At 42.2% G+C, this 17738-nt stretch overlaps 1 protein-coding gene across 1 annotated transcript in view; it reads right to left on the reverse strand.

Annotated features, from left to right (window-relative positions):
• The window catches only part of VWC2 (von Willebrand factor C domain containing 2), an 883094-nt gene that overhangs the window by 162521 nt on the left and 702835 nt on the right, over nucleotides 1–17738 (reverse strand). The gene's annotated exons all lie outside the window — the stretch shown is intronic.

Consider the following 17738-nt stretch of genomic DNA (forward strand, 5'->3'; position numbering starts at 1 on the left):
AATATGGGGTACAATGTACCCCTACCCATTCACCTGTGAAAAAAAGTACAAAAAAAAACACAACACAGGGCCTACCTGGAGATGCGCTCGAAATGAGCGGACTTTCCTCCGCGTGTGTGGGCTAGTCCGTTCATTTCAAAAGTACGGCGGATAGTACGGCGGACTTAGTACGCCATATTAGTCCGCTGAAAAAGTGCCGTGTGTGGGCAAGTAGCCCGTTCGGAAAGTCGGACGGACAGTCCGGCGGGAAGTCTGCCAGACTAAGTCCGCCGGATAGTCGGCTACGTGTGTACGCGGCATGAGTCTGCCTGTAAAGTAGCGCATTTGTATCGTGTATAGAATCTGCTGAAGCAAAATGTTTATAAAGAAAAAAAAATTATATTTAAATTAATTTCCTCTGAAATCTTTCTTTATTTAGTAAGCATCAGCTTGGGGATCCAGTCTGTATGATGAGGCACTATTTTAGTGCACAACAAGATTAGAGATTAGAGATTTTTCGGATAAAGTCTGGTGTCTTTTTGGCAGACTTTGTATGGGAATAACAACGTTTTGCACTACAGTGAGCAGGCCTTATGTGAAGAAACCAAATTATAGTACCGTGTGATCGGCTGCACTTGTGCTGAAAAAGGCCCACACAGCTGAGTTGTGGGAAGTGGGCCAGGAAATAACAGCTCCACAATCTGATGGAATAGGGTGGCTGCTCTCTACTCTTATATGATGCCTGTCTCTGGAGGACATCCTGCCTCGTTGGGGTTGTTTCTCCCACTCACTTTCCTCCTTTGCTCTATCCAGCACCCAAGTTGCATCAGTGACCTCATCATCAGCATTCCCCCGTTCCTCATCATCACTGGAGCCAACTTGGCAATACGCTGCAGCTTGTGGGACATGACTGCCAATGTGTTATTTATCAGTGTTCTCACTTTTCTATTGGCTCCTGTTAGTCCCTTCCTCTACCTCAGGACCAACATCTGAATCAAGTAATGTCTGTGCATCCTCAAGCAGCAAGTGGCTGATGCAGTGTTCAAATAATTTAGCTGACTCCTCCATGTCTGAGGATGGGGCTGTGGCAGGAGTAGCTGTGGACAAGGAGGCAGAATAGGCTGCTCTGGCAGCTGTAGTGTACTGCCCTCTAGTGCCAGCTTGAAGGGTCATATAGGATGAGGAGGATGAGAATGGTTTAGTAAGCCAGTCCACCACCTCCTCTACATTCTATGGCTGGATAGCATGGGCAACATAAAGAGAGAGAAAGGTGCCCTGCCTGAAGACAGACCACATCCACCTTTGCCTGTGGACACAGATGTTGCTGGCCCCCTCATAGTGACATGGGAACGCCTGCCTGGCTTCCCAGAAATGATGGAGGGGCTTATTATCCAAATTTTATAGAGACTGGGAAATGTGTAATTGGATGCACTTTAATCAATGAAAAGTGGTGTTTGGTGCATTTTAAATTGAGAACTATGCTGACATAAATGTAAAAACCATAAAAAATAAAATAAAAAAGGGGGAACACCACATCGCCGTCAGAAAAATGTAAAAATGGGGCTGGCAGGGGATAAAAAAATAAAAAAAATAACAAAACTCACAGCAACCAAAAAAAAAAGGTATACAGCAGAACTAAATGCAATGTAATGCTGCGTTAACCACGTCAGCCCCGGAAGGTTTTACCCCCTTCATGACAGGCCATTTCTTGTGATATGGCACTGCGTTACTTTAACTGACAATCGCGACGCTGTACCCAAATTAAATTGATGTAATTTTTTTGGACAAATAGAGCTTTCTTTTGATCACCTCTTTTATTTGCTGCTTTTATTTTTTGCGCTATAAAGAAAGAGTGACAATTTTGAAAAAAAAATCCAATATTTTTTACTTTCTGCTATAAAACATATTCAATAATTTATTTTTTTTTTAAATCAAATGTCTTCATCAGTTTAGGCTAATATGTATGCAGTGCCGGCTCTTGAAGAGCATGCACTATGTTTTTGAAATGTAATGTTACATCTGAAATGCAGTTTGGTTCGGGTATAATTATTCCAAATTTTGACCTCAGCATCAGTCTGAATGGACTATAGGGTGTTCAGCCTGGCCATAAGAGGCACTGTCTCTTCTGGCAGGCATGAAAACATAGTCTGGTTGGGTGCTTTAAGGTTACTTTCTCTCGGAGCCAGCCCAGTCGGAGTGTCACTCTTGCTGTGCTTTCTGGAAGGGTACTTAAGATGCGGATGTCACGTGGTTCGGAGTTCCAGTCCAGAAGTATGTTCTGACTCCATGGTCCTGGTCCTCCTGACCAGCCCCCAGGAAGACTATGGCCTGGGGTGCGGATCCACCCGACTTTATGTCTCAGGGCTGGCTAGCCCGAGGCAAGGAAACTAAGGAAAGGATTCGGAGGTGATCCGGGCCCGTCTCCGGTTGTGGAGTGGCCCAGCAACTTCGTAGCTATCCAGTTGAGGACTCTTCAGGAGAAGGCCACACACGGGTTTCCTAAGTGAATCCAATTTTGTGAGAAACCGCCTGAAAGATACTGGTACCACACGAGTGTTCTACAAGTATTCAAGTTTCCTTATTCCTACATGTTCTACAACAAAGTCTGTGGCAGAGACTTATTCCTACATGTTCTAAAACAAAGTCTGTGGCAGAGACTTGTTTCTGATTTAAGCACCTTGTTGGCTGCTAGGCCTTGTTAGAGAGGGACTATCCAACTAGAGTGAACATCCAGCTGTGAATGGCTATTCTCTGGATTTTGTAAGTAAGTTCTTTATTATTGACTTTGCCACTAAGAGTACCTGGACTTTTCTCCTAACCCTCTGATCCTATACTGATAGACTGTTCGTTAACTACATTTTTGCAAATAAAAATCCCTTTAAGCGGATCTGTCGCCAGTCTCTAAAGTTTCTGGGTCATCTACCACGGGAACCCCTAGACGAGCAAATCGAGGTGAAGAAGGTAACGGTAAGCCCAATCAAACCAGCAGCTCCTTCGGGGGTCAGTGCTACATGTATTCTGCTACATATCTTTGGTAAGAATGAGCCAAACACCACCCTGGTTTGGTCCGCACCAAAATATGCGAACAGGCAAAAAATTCGGATGAACACCGCTAGCCCTTGTACACACGGTCAGAAATTCCGACAACTTTGTCCGACCGTGTGTATACAACACCACTTCCGGACTAAATCCGTTGGAAATTACCAAGAGCTTACAGTCTATGGAACACAAACATGAGAAATCAAAAGTGCTCATTTTAAAGGCTTGTATGCAAGTTATTGCCAAAAAATGTGTTTGGGGACCTGGGTCCTGCCCCAGGGTACATGAATCAATGCAAAAAAAAAGTTTTAAAAGCGGACAATTTTTCAGGAGCAGTGATTTTTTTAATGCTTATAACATGTTTATAACAGTACCACAGCAAAATAGCATTTCTAAAGGGAAAAAAAAGCCTTTTAAAACTGATTGCGGCTGTAATGAATTGTTGAGTCTCAGCAATATAAATACAACTCATTGAAAAAATGACATGAGTTCCCTTCAGTCCATTACCAGGCCCTTGGGTCTGGTATGAATATTAAGGGGAACCTCAACCCCAAAAAAATGCATGGGGTCCCCCCAAAATCCACAGTAATGGACTGGGGGAGCCCAATGCCATTTTTTTCAATTAGCGTTATCTATTTTGCCAAGACCAACAATTCATTACAGCCGCGATCAGTTTTAAATTACTTTTTTCCTTTAGAAATTTAATTTTGCTGCACCACTTTACAGGCATACTATAGACACCCCCCAGGCATGATATTTAAAGGAATATTTCATTTTTATTTTTTCATTTTAAACATTATTAAAATCACCGAAAAAAACTGCCACTTTTAAAACTTTTTTTTTGCATTGATACATGTCCCCTGGGGCAGGACCTAGGTCCCCAAACACTTTTTTTGACAATAACTTGCATATAAGCCTTTAAAATTAGCACTTTTGATTTTTCATGTTAGTGTCCCATAGACTTTAACGGTGTTCTGTGGCTTTTGAATTTTCCGCGAACATATTGTGTTGGCCAAATAACTAAAGTTAGGCCCAAAATTATGCTCGGGCCATACCATTGGCACATCCCTAATCTTTGGTAAAAAAATACCAATAAGCGTATAGTGATTGCTTTGCACAAAAGTTATAGCTTTTTTTTTAAACAATCTTTATTTATAGGAGATAGGGTATTACAGCTTGATATACAGTAAAAGAATGAAAAAAAATGAAAATAAACAGAGAGGATAAACATTCGCTGCAGGTAATGCTGATACGTAATACTCCAGTCGTTCCTTTTTCGTTTTTCACTTGTAGTGGGAACAAGAACATGAATAGTCAACAGTCTTAAATTAACTTCGTACTGATCAGGTTACTAAGAGAGTATTTACCAGGTGACGGGTCAGCACGGTAGGTCAACTGATTGTTGGGCTGAGTAATCCCAGTCCGCAGTCTAGTTTGTGCAGTATAGGACTGGTCTGTCCTCTTGTAAGGGGTTCTCACGCGTGATACGCTTGGTCAGCTTTAACGTTCAAGGTAACTCACGTTGGGCCGACGGCTTCCTAGACGACCGCGTGCTGGGGGAAGGGGGGCAGTCCTGCATAATAGCGGCACCAAAGTGCCATTTCCCTGTTCAAGTCAGGTTGTCCCATGGCGTCAGGTCGCCAAATTTTTGTTGGGCCACCCAAGTCCTCCATTCCTCACCCGTCACCTGGCACTCAACATATCAACCATCTGCCCGTAGGCAGCCATAACTATTCAAGTCATAAAGTATTAGAAAGTAGTTAAGTGAGAAAAAGAAGGGAAAAGAAAAGTGGTTTAGAGCATACCTGAAGCCTCTCTTCCGACTCCGAAAAGTTATAGCTTTTACAAAATAGAGGATATATTTATGGCATTTTTTTTTTTTTTACTTTTAATGGTAGTGATCAGCATTTTTTAGTGGGAATATGACATTGCGGCGGACAGATTGCACACCTGACAGACAATTTTGACTCTTTTTTGGGGAACCAATGACATTTACACAGTGATCAGTGCTAAAAATATGCACTGACACTGTATAAATGACACTAAATTAACATCAGGGGCGATCAAAGGGTTAAGTATGTTTCCTGTTTGTGTTTTCTTACTGTGGGGGGGGGGGGGAATAGGCTCATTGCATGGATATAGTGATCCGTGTTCCTGATTAGCAATGCCTGACAGCATGGTGGTCTGCATTGTTTGAACTGGCAAACCGCTGTTCTATCTCTGTGGGTAGCGATCGCAGGTGGCCAGCGGACATCGATCCCCCTGTGGCCAATCAGTGCACAACTGCGGAGCGCACGCCCCCCCAATGGCTACTGAACTAAATCACGTACATGTACGTGATTTTGCGCAATAGAGTAAACCTGCCGCAGTACATATGCAGTAGGCGGTCAGCAACTGGTTAAACACTGCATTACACTAACACACAATTCTCACACACTATACTAAGACTAAACTAACACTGTACTCAGTGAAATGTTATGTAAAGCTGTGTTAAACATTGCACCACACTAATACACTACACAGACACACTATTCTTACACACTATACTAATAGTAAATGAACACTCTACACTTTGTGTCGTGCAGTGTTAAACACAGCTTTAAGTAACATTTGACTAACGCAATAAAATGACACACTATTCTCACATACTATACTAACAATAAACTAACACTCTGAACTCAAGGGTCACAATAAGTGAACAGTGAACACACTAACTGCTAGTAGCAAAACAAACTCCAACACACTGCAACAGCTGGCTATGGGAAGGTAGCTTTTATAGAGTGGGATGGGACTATGAGTACTGAGCCGTGATTGGAGAAAGTAATCATAACTTTGTCCAATCAGGGCTCTGGCAGTTCTAACTGGTCACTTCATCCAATTAGGGCCCTAGAATGCACTGTGAAGCCCACAGTGCATAGTGAGGTGCTCTGCGGGTGAACATCCCGCCGAGCTACCCGCAAATTTGGAAGGTCATCGAACAGTCGAACAGGCGAAGTTCAAACTGAAGCTCGAACTGTTTGCCATCTCTACTAGTCAACATCTCTAATAGGACAACAAGGGAGAGAGTAGCTCAGCTCATGATATCCAAAATGTATAAACTGCCTTGGTAATAAATACAACATAAGTCTCTTCACCTGAGCAGGGGAATTTTACATTTTACATATATTATCAGCTTGCAGCAGAAGGGAGATTGAAGAACCCATAAACTACAGAGAGAATGAGAGAAAATCCTGCTGCTTATGTTTCTAAGGAATATAATAAGTTGCTGTGCAATTTGGCTAGTCAGTGTTCTTAAATTATAGGGACCGGTTTATAAAATTGGAGACTATGGATAAGTTCTTTACAAAAGAAGAAAACATGAACTAATGGATTAGAAAAATGACTCCTAAACATGTAATAGTATACAAACAAACACAAAGTACAAAGACAGCTGCTGACACTCACTTCTTCAGAAAGTAAGCAACATTAGGAAATTATGCTTTGCAGTAGGGAGAGACTTGGCTACCATCTTGCAAGGTACCTTCCCAATGTTGAAGATATGAGAACTTGTATGGTTTACTGCTCATACACCCTCCTTTCATGTTCAGCCAGGCTGCAGTTAACCACTTCAGCCTCTGAAGAATTTACCCCCTTCCTGACCAGAGCACTTTTTGCGATTCAGCACTGCGTCGCTGACAATTGCGCTGTCGTGTGACGTGGCTCCCAAACAAAATTTACGTCCTTTTTTTCCCACAGATTTCTTTTGGTGTTATTTGATCACTTCTGTGATTTTTTATTTTGTTTGCTATAAAGAAAAAATTTGCAACAATTTTGAAAAAAACGCATTATTTTTTACTTTTTGCTATAATAAATATCCCCAAAAAATCTTTAAAAAAAATGTCTTTACCTCATTTTATGCTGATACATATTCTTCTACATATTTTTGGTAAAAAAAAATCACAATAAGCATTTATTGATTGGTTTTCGCAAAAGTTATAGCGTCTATAGCATAGTCTAGAGGATAGTTTTATGGCATTTTTATTGATAATTTTATTTTTACTAGTAATGGCGGCGATCATCGATTTTTATCATGACTGTGACATTATGGTAGACACTTTGGACAATTTTGACAGATTTTTGGTACCATTGGCATTAATACAGTGATCAATGCTAAAAAATTGCATTGATTACTGTAAAAATGTCCCTGGCAGTGAAGGGGTTAACCACTAGTTGGCACTTTACGGGTTAAGTGTGTCCTAGGGAGTAAGTCTAAATGTGGGGGGCTGTGTATGGTTCTTCCTCACCATGAGACGATCTAGGGTATCCCCGCAAACATCGATCCCCATGATTGCGGCCACAGAGTTTCCGTCAGGCACGTACCTGCGAGCCACCTCTTAAATGGCAACGTACGGGTACATTAATCTGCCTGTACGTGCCCTTCTGCCGCAGTATATCTGCGTGAGGTGGTCAGGAAGCTGTTAATTATTAGCACTGTACCAAATCCAAATTTGGTAAAAAAACAACACCCAAACCACTCAAAAGATTATCAAAAATATTGGCTTCAAGTATATAAGAACAATTATTAAATTATATAATATGTGGGGGCATGGCCTGACGGCGGAGCTGCATGGACGTGTGAGCCCTGAGCTCCGAGCGAACGGGGACTACAGCGGCTTCAGCTCGGCGGCCCTCTACATAGCTACAGTGGCAGGACACATCGCAGCACCGAGAACCATGTCGGGGAGACGCCGCCTGCATCGTAAGCCACAACGCTTGACCGATTTCTATCCGCTCAGCGGGAGAGAGGTGGACCAAGATGGCGCCGAGGCCTACACGCCACGGAGGACCACATCTAAGCACAAGACGGTGAAAAAAGGTACACTCTCCATAAATAGAGACTTAGATGAGGAGAAATTCGCCTCTCCCTCAACCCCATCCTCCCGCAGCCCTGTTAAAGCCAAACCTAGGCTAGATGAGGGCGGATTGAGTCCAACGGCGAGCCAGGCCTCAGACTCAGGTGAGGACACAAGAGACTTGCCTGAGCCAATCAAGACATTCCCCACACAAAACCAGCCTGTGCTGGACACAGTCCTGAAGGACATGCTACTATCTTTATGCAGTACATTGCAATCCGATATGGCCAAGCACATGCATTGATTCCATACAGATATACAAGAATTGGGCACTAGAGTGGATCACATTGAGACAAAAATTGAAGAATATGCTGGAACTATAAATGATTTGGTGGACGCTCACGACGAGCGAGAGATGGATATGGAATGGGTTAAAGCAAAGATGGCGGACATGGAAGATAGGTCCAGGAGAAATAACCTTAAAATTAGAGGTATTCCTGAATCCGTACAACAATCAGATCTAACCCTTTATGCCGCCAATATGTTCAAGGCATTACTCCCTGAACTTAGCGATTTGGACGTCACAATTGATAGAATCCACCGCCTGCCAAAATCGGCTCATTTGTCAGAGCAAGTGCCTAGGGATGTTCTCCTGAGACTACACTTTTTTCACGTAAAGGAGCAACTGATGACACTTATGCGGAAACAAGAATCGCTCCCGCCGCAATACCACCGAATGCAATTCTTTAGCGACTTGTCGCAATACACCCTGCAAAAGAGGAAAAGCCTCAACACGGTAACCAAGATCCTACGCAACCACAAGATCATGTATCGCTGGGGCTATCCCACTAATCTCTCTATCACCAAAGATAATCGCTCCTTCATCATAACGTCTCTGGAAAAGGGTATCGACCTACTCAGAGAGTGGGGCATACTGCCGGAAGAGGAGGAGGATGCCACAACCACCAGCACTCCGCATGGTTTACCACAGGAATGGAGGCGAGTCACCGCCAAAAATGCTACTTCGCACAATTGAAAGAGGGCTAAATAGCTCCTTTACTTTTAGTCTCTGAACAGGACTGACTTTATACCAGGACCGAACTTATCCCCCCGTTACAGGTTCGGCTTAGTGCTGCTTTTGGGGGTTAATCACCTCCCCAAGGATGGATGGACGTAGGTTGAAGACGCCCACACCATCTTTGGGTATTTGCTGACCTGTCTTCTTTTTTTTTCTTACTTTTTTTGTTTCCTCTTTTTCTTCTTGGTGCTTGGCTGCTGAGGTTCATGCCCGACTCCCGGAATACATTGCCCCGTGGAGACGCCATCCCCTTCAGTGCACGCTGGAAATGTTTGTCACATCACCACTGCCTTTACCTATTTTTTTGCCTTTTTCTGTGAGTATTTATGCCATGACTGTTTTGGTCTCTCATGCCTTACTCGAACTACTTCACGCTTAACTATGCCACTTAATGTTATTTCAATTAATACCAAGGGACTGAATCACCCTATGAAGCGTAAATCCCTATTGAGGGAGGCCTGCCTGTATAACAGTGACATTGTGTGTGCACAAGAAACTCATTTTTGAAAGCAGGCACCGCCCAAATGCACGCATAAACGATTTCCCTTTGTGTTCACTGCTAACGCAGAAACCAAGACCTAGGGGGTCTTAGTGGCAATTAGAGACACTGTGGCCTTCAAACTACTTGAACAAATATCGGACCCTCTGGGTAGATACCTGATATTGATTTATGAATTGAACTCTAATATATATACTATAGTGAATGTTTATTCCCCCAATAGCAGACAGGTGCATTTTTTCAATAGATTGATGAAAAGGGTTAATTCATGTAAACAAGGTCGAGTACTTATATGTGGGGATTTTAGTATCACTCCGGACCCCCAGATAGATTCTACTACCACCGTTACTAGAATTCAACCATCCTTATTGCAGTCTGTCCACGGGCAGGGGCTGTATGACGCCTGGCGCTGCTTGCACGCCAACGAAAGAGATTATACCTACTTTTCTCCGCCACATGGAGTTTACACCAGAATCGACTTTTTCTTGGTTGACCAACAACTACTTTTGCAGACAGCATCAGCTGGTGTGAACTCGATAATGTGGTCGGACCATGCGTCGATAACCCTGTCCGTGGCAGACTCCTATAATCCGAGCACAACACCGGTCTGGAGGTTGAATACTTTCTTATTGCAACAACCAGACCTGAAAGAAAAAATACGCACACATTTATCAAATGTCTTAAGTGATAATGAAGGGTCGGTGACCAGTCCCTCTGTTCTATGGAATGCACAAAAAGTGTATCTGAGGGGTATATTCATTCAGCTGGGGGCAGGGATTAGGAAGAGGAGGCAGCAAAGACTTAATGCATTAATTAAAGAGATAACAGAATTGGACACACAAAACAAAAATCAATTCTCCCAAGCCAGATCTCAAAAACTATCTACACTCAGATCTGACCTTCGACTACACTTATTAGAAAACTTTGAAAGGGCAACGAAATGACTTAAAATGACTTATTACTCCACAGGTAATAAGGCGGGGAAGCTGCTAGCGCATACCATCAGAGGACACAGATATAAACATAGAATACAATTCTTACTGCATCCCACTACTAATCAGAAGCTTTACCACCCACAGAAAATCGCTGACGCTTTTAGTTCTTATTATAGCAGGCTAAACAACTTAAAGGACGACCCGCTCACCACTCAACCCACATCAGAGATTATCGACCAATTTTTGACTAACCTACCCATACCCAAACTGACACTAACCCAGACCCAATACTTAAATACCCCATTCACTATAGAGGAAGTCCAGAGGGCTATTAATTTACTCCCGATAAATAAATCGCCTGGCCCAGATGGTTTCAGTGGGGAATATTATAAGGCATTAACTTCATCTGTTGCCAATTGGCGTAAAGACTTCTCAGATCTGGGCTTAGTCGAGAAACTCCTGCATGGCCTCCGGGAGGTCCTCCGCCTCACACCTAATGAAACCTGGAGAGAAACCCAGCTAAAAATAGTTCACTGGGCGTATGTTCCGTTCCTCTCCTCGAAGTCCAACGTGGATGGAACCTTCTGCCCACTATGCTCGGCTTCTAGACCCTCTCTATCCCACCGATTTTGGTCATGTTCCTTCATCTCCTCTTTTTGGGATCAGGTTATAGCCTTTATTTTGGAGATCACCCTATTGAAACTGCCCAAGGACCCCCTCCTACTGATCTTTGGCTACTGGGACCCTGTTTTGCTGCCCTGGTCTCTATCCTCAAAGGCCTCTACCCATACAAGAACGGCCATCCATCCTTCCTCCAGAGATTGGATCCTGATTTGCCTACTCATCGCTAGACGCCTTATCCTCAGGAATTGGATCTCTCCTCAATGCTCAACTATCTCCCAGCTCAAGCATGAATCTCTTGCCCTCATGTATAGAGAACGTCTCCTTACGGACTTTAAAGATACCAAATCCAGATCCCGTTTTTTTCTCCGATGGCAAACTTTTATTTCTTCAGCCCTCTCTTCAGACGACCAACGAGCTTTTCCTACTCTATCCTTCTCCTTTGATGAGCCAATCTCTGAAAAATAGCAGCCACCCATATTTCCCTCTGCCCATTGCTGTCTCTGGTTGTCGTTTCAACACTCATTGCATATCTTCGGGACTACTCCATCAGGACTTTTTTCCATTTGGCAACCCCGACCTCCCCCTTCCCTGCCTTCCCTGTTCTCCCCAGTTGTAACCTTTTCCATCATGTCAATCATTTCCCGCTTCTCAGTGGTTAGTACACAGATCCATCCAGTTTTCTATGCATCATTTATTTGCCTAGATACGGTATTCTAGTATTGATTATGTTTTCGCAAGAAGACTACTTTGGTCTCACTAAATTAACCTTCTTGTGCTACTCAGGCTATTTATCCTTCTATGTGGTTAACTTCTATGGCTTGCACACCAGTCCCGATAATTGTCCTTACGTGCTCTGCTCAGATGATACCCTTTGTGCTTTTCTCTGTTTCATTTACTTCACTGCTGTACTACCCGGAAAAAGGCTGATGGTAACCTGTATAAATGTCTTTTGTTAATTTTCTCAATAAAAACATGTTTTAAAAAAAAAAATAAGGCATTTAACTCTATACTATCACCTTTATTGCTACAAGTCTTCCAATCTGCTGCTGCCTCGTCTTACTTTCCTCGGGAGATGCTGGAGGCCATGATTGTTGCGTTGTCAAAGCCGGGGGAAGGAGCCCACCCCCCCATCAAACTTTAGACCAATATCGCTGCTAAATACTGACGTAAAGCTTTATGCTGAAATCATAGCTTAGTTAATATCCTACCCACAATTATACACCCGGACCAAACCGGGTTTACCAAACATAGGCAAACTTCAGATGCCACACGCCGCACGATTAATATTATCCACCTCGCGCAGACGCAGCGAAGGCCTTCTCTGCTCCAATCCTTGGATGCAGAGAAGGCCTTCGATCGGGTGCATTGGCTGTATATGACTAAAGTGCTGGAATCCTTCGGCTTCTCAGGCTTAGCATTGTCCACGATTCTAGCCCTGTCCTCAGAACCCTCCGCTAGAGTTTACACGTCAAGTATCCTCTCAACCCCATTTACTATTTCGAACGGTACCAGACAGGGATGCCCCCTGTCCCCTCTAATATTCAATTTGCTAATGGAACCCCTAGCCATTCGTATTAGAACCCATCCGGATATCTCAGGTTTCCCTTTAGGTAATCAAACACATTCTATCAGCTTATTTGCAGACGATGTGGTTGTGATCATGACGGAGGTGGGCTCCTCTCTAGCAGCAACGCATGCTACTTTGAAACTGTTTGGCCAAGTGTCCTAATATAAAGTGAATGACAATAAGTCCTACATATTGGGATTAGGGATTGATAACTCTATTAGCAGAATACTCAAGGACCAATTTCCCTATGTCTGGAGCGCTAAAGGAATCAAATACCTTGGAGTTGTTCTAACTGATAAAACAGAACATCTGGTTGGAGCTAATTATACTCCATTCTTAAATGAACTTCCCCTGAAACTCCAGACAATCAGCAAGATGGAAATTACGTGGTCAGGCTGACTAGCGGCTTTTAAAATGATGGTGCTTCCTCCGTTTATCTACTTATTTAGAACCCTGCCCATCCCAGTGCCAAACGGTTTCTTCCGCACGGCACAAGCCAGGCTGAATGAATTTTTGTGGCAAGGTAAAAAATGCTAGGTGTGCTTTCCAAAAATTAATTAAAGCCAGAACAGCAGGAGGGGTAGGACATGTTGTCATCAAAGACTATCACATCGCAGCGATCTTAGCTCAATTAAAGTATTGGTTTCCGGGGAATCACAACCCTCGATGGAGGGAAATGGAGTCATATAAATCTCCCAATGGAAGGCTGTGCGACTTACTTATGGCTAGCAGGTGTATGCAACGCTTCCCGCCACACTTGCCGCCCACTATGACAGTGGCGCTCAAGATGTGGAATATTTTTACTAATGCTTCTTTAACTGCCGCTCCAGTCAGGGTCATACAGCACTCCATTACGAGCTTACAATTACTGGTCCCTAATTTACATGTTGCACATTGGGAAACTAAGGGAATAGCCTCGGTAGATGATTTGAAAATTGGTCCCTCCCTTAAAACTTTCCGAACACTCCAGATTGAGTATGCATTGCCAACTAAGGACCACTATACATATCCCCAAATCTCACATTTACTACCATCTATCGCAGATACGTCCACTACTATACCCTGGCAGATCTACAATTACTTTTACAATCCAAACACTTCCTTGAGAGGTATTTCCTACGGTTCTCTACATCAGAAGAATGTTATTCTTAAATCCCCCTCGATGAGAACGTGGGAGATAGATTTACAAGCAGACTGGTCCATTGAACAATGGAAGGCTGCCATAGCATCTGTATAAGGAGCCACTAAAAGTGTAAACTTATGGGAACTATACCAGAAAATCTTACTAAGGTGGTACCTAACCCCCACGAGATTAGCTGGGTTTGACCCAGAAAAGTCTCCGCTTTGTTGGAGACAGTGTGGACAGAGGGGATCCCTAATGCACATCCTTTGGGCCTGCCGGAAATTAAAAAAGTACTGGAGGAAAATTTTTAAAGTTATAGGCTGCATCTCAGGAACGCGAGTGATGTGTGATCCGGGCCTAGCGCTCCTATCTCTGGGACACTATCCCCCACTCACATAGACACGTCTTGTCCCAAATCTTGCTGGGTGCGCGATTGGAGATAACGAAGCGATGGGCGAGCCCAGATCCCCCTAGTGTAGCAAAAGTAATTGAGACAGCTAACCTACACAATACATACGAAATTATGTTCTCGGCTTCCCAAAATAGATTTCAAATTTGGAGACCATGGGTAGATTGGCACAAACATTATAGTAATAGACGCAATGTAGTATAAACTGAAATAGTCTAAATAAACACGGCGGAGGCGAAGAGCAGAGCTTCAGTACCAAATACTTCTGCGTTTTCCTTTTCTCTTTTTCCTTTCTCTCCTGAGTATGTTTTTTTTTTTCCTCTTTCCGCTGCTACTCTGCATGCTAATATTGATACACATCCATGGATGTAGACCCGGCCAATGGGTTTCCATATATCTGAAGATGGTTCAGGGTCTGAGGATAGAAATATAGAGGTTATGACTAATGGTGTTATAAGAGTTATTAAAACTCAGTTGAACTCGGTTGAGGAGATTTGTGGTGGGCCCTTGGCCTCCAGCTGCAGTGTGATCCCCTAGGGGCGGCTGGTGGTGGAGGACCCTTAATGCCATAGACTAACAGAATTATGACATGGGGCGTGCGCGGACGCCTCGTGTTCAGCTTAGAATTGCCTTATGATGTATTTCCTTTCTCCGTATTGCCTTTTAAGATTTTACTTGTAAGACTTATGCCGCGTACACACGAGCGGACTGTATGGCGTACTTAGTCTGTCATACAATCCGACGGACAGACGTCATACTTTCGACTGAACGGACTTGACCACACACGGATGCACAAACAGTCTGTCGAAAGCTTGCGCGATGACGTGTACAGCACGTACGACGGGACTAGAAATAGGAAGTCCAATACACAGCAAAGCACCCTTCCGCCGTGTAAATCCTTTCTGGGCATGCGCCATTCTTAGTCGAACTAGCATACTGACGAGCGGATTGTCCGCTGAAACCAAAGTATGACGGACAGAATTTCGAAAAATCCGAAATACTTAGTACGCCGGACTGCACGCTGAAAAAGTCCGCTGAAGCCCACACACGAGCGGACTGTCCGCTGAAATGTGTTTCGACGGACTAAGTACGCCATACAGTCCGCCCGTGTGTACGCGGCATTACATTGCCTGTACTCTATGTATTGTTTACCAGACGGATGTATCTATATTTCATGGAAAAGCATTACTGTTTGTATGTTTCATATATCCTTTTAAAAATAAAAATTGAATGAATGAAAAAATGATATAATATGTTACTGTAAGTAATTTCAGCCTTTTTGTTGTAGTGTCTAGATAGACTTTATTAGCATTGTTGTGCATTGATACACATTTGACATTTTGTAGACGCTATAACTTTTGCTAAAACCAATTAATAAATGCTCATTGTGATATTTTTTACCAAAAATATGTAGAAGAATACGTATCGGCCTAAACCGAGGAAAAAAATGTTTATTTTTATATTTTTTGGGGAAATTTATTATAGCAAAAAAGTAAAAAATAATGCTTTTTTTAAAAATGGTCGCTATTTTTTTGTTTATAGAGCAAAAAATGAAAACCACAGAGGTGATAAAATACTACCAAAACAAATCTCTGTTTGTGGGGAAAAAAGGACATCAATTTTGTTTGGGAGTCACGTCGCACGACCACGCAATTATCAGTTAAAGCAACACAGTGCCAAATCGCAAAAAGTGCTCTGGTCAGGAAGGGGGTAAATTCTCCCGGGGCTGGAGGGGTTAACTGCAGCCTGGCTGAACATGAAGGGAGGGTGTATGAGCAGTAACCCACACAAGCTCACATGTCTTCAACATTGGGAAGGTATCTTGCAATGGGGGGGGGGGGGGGGCAAGTCTTTTCCTACTGAAAAAAAGCATAATTTCCTAATGTTGATTACCTTCTGAAGAAGTGAGTGTCAGCAGCTGTCTTTGTACTTTGTGTCAACAGAATGTAAGACTTTATCTTGCAGAATGCATCAATGTTATGATTGCAAGATGGTGCCTATGTTATGCATTTCTCAATCTGCTTCATCAGACTATATGGGAAATATCTACAATACTTACATGTAAATACAAAGTTAGTGACAACATATTTCATTAGTTAAAATTTCACATTACATCTTCAACAATTCAATATTTACAGGGATTTGATGCCAAAATATGCATATGTGGTACCTTGGAGTTCTAAAATTATTAGGATGATTTTCTACAGGAGTTCAGCATATTAATTAAAAAAAGTATGACTATTTAATTCAATTACACAATCAAGTGAACACAAATCCTATTCATTTAGAATACCCAGTCACATGAAGATGTTTTTCACACAACTGGACAATTGAAGTAAAAATATTCACACAATGTTTGAGTGAAAACTCTCAACTGCTGTTTTAACTCATCATAATAATGTTATAATTCCAACTTCCAACTTGGAACTCTAAGATAATGAAACCAAAGATAAATGAGAGTTTAGGATGATTATTCTGCAGAGAGAGTATAAAAAAAACAAAAGGGTTTAAACAATGGCAGGTGAATGAAAAAGAGTGCATGGTAATAAAGAAAGTAAATCATCAAGGTGTAGGCAAGATAGAAAAAAAAAAAAAACTGGACAGACAGTGGTTCACAAAAGACAGAATGTGCAAGATATCATGAAGGAGAGATTTTAGAGATTGTGGACAGTGGGAAGAGAACAGAGAGAAAGGGTAGTGCATACAGGGTAAAAAGAAAGTACACTATGTAAGAGGAAGAAGCAATCCTCCAGCATCATTCAAAAATTCACACAAGGAATTATGGGGTACCTGCATTAATGAAAGGTCAGGGGTAAAGTGATAACCTTAACTTTCAGAAACTGGATTTGCTAAGAAATGAAATTAATTTAAAAAATATCCATTGGTTCAGCTAAGTGGTATTTCCCTATTACTACTAAGTGTTTAATTGCAATTCATTGTTTAAGACCCCATTTACACATATCCACGTGCAGGAGAGTATGTTATAATGTTATTTATTTCGGTGCCAATGCATGTTGCTCATACACATTCTGTTTGGATTATGAGGAAGCACTTATTTCCAATGGTACGCAGTGCCAATGCACACATAAAACATGACTCCACCTCAATCATACACACAAACCTGTATGCATCTACATTGAAGAGGTGCACTGAAAAAAAGGGTCATGTGGATATGCATTAAGGCCAATAGTACCAATAGAGAACAAATAGGTATACATAAAATTACACATGAAGATGCTCTAGGTGGTGCAGAGGAAGGAAAATATGTAACATGAACCAGCTTGCTTTACTGGAGAGTATTATTGGAGAACAGTAGAGATTCAGGAATTGTCTCTTACTTTGGAGGGTCAGTAAGTTTATTGTGATAGTGTGCAGGCATCATCCAAGCAAGTTACACCTTCCTTTTAAAGAATTTAGATTCTGTATTTATAAGGATTAATGCCATGCTGGATATATATTTAATAGTTAGAAATTAAGACTTCATGGACAGGTGATGCATAACTCTCAATTAAATGTAACAGATACAAATAAACCTTTTACAATTTACATTCAGTTACAATGTGCCATTTTTCAGTTTTCAAGGTTTTCCTGGAGCTTTACTTTGATAAAACAAATATATTGTATCATACTGTTACCTTTTTAAAAGGAAATAT

Source organism: Lithobates pipiens, unplaced genomic scaffold (assembly GCF_037356315.1).
Source record: "Lithobates pipiens isolate NorthernLeopardFrog02 unplaced genomic scaffold, aLitPip1_a1.2 Scaffold_19, whole genome shotgun sequence".
Lineage (NCBI taxonomy): Eukaryota > Metazoa > Chordata > Amphibia > Anura > Ranidae > Lithobates > Lithobates pipiens.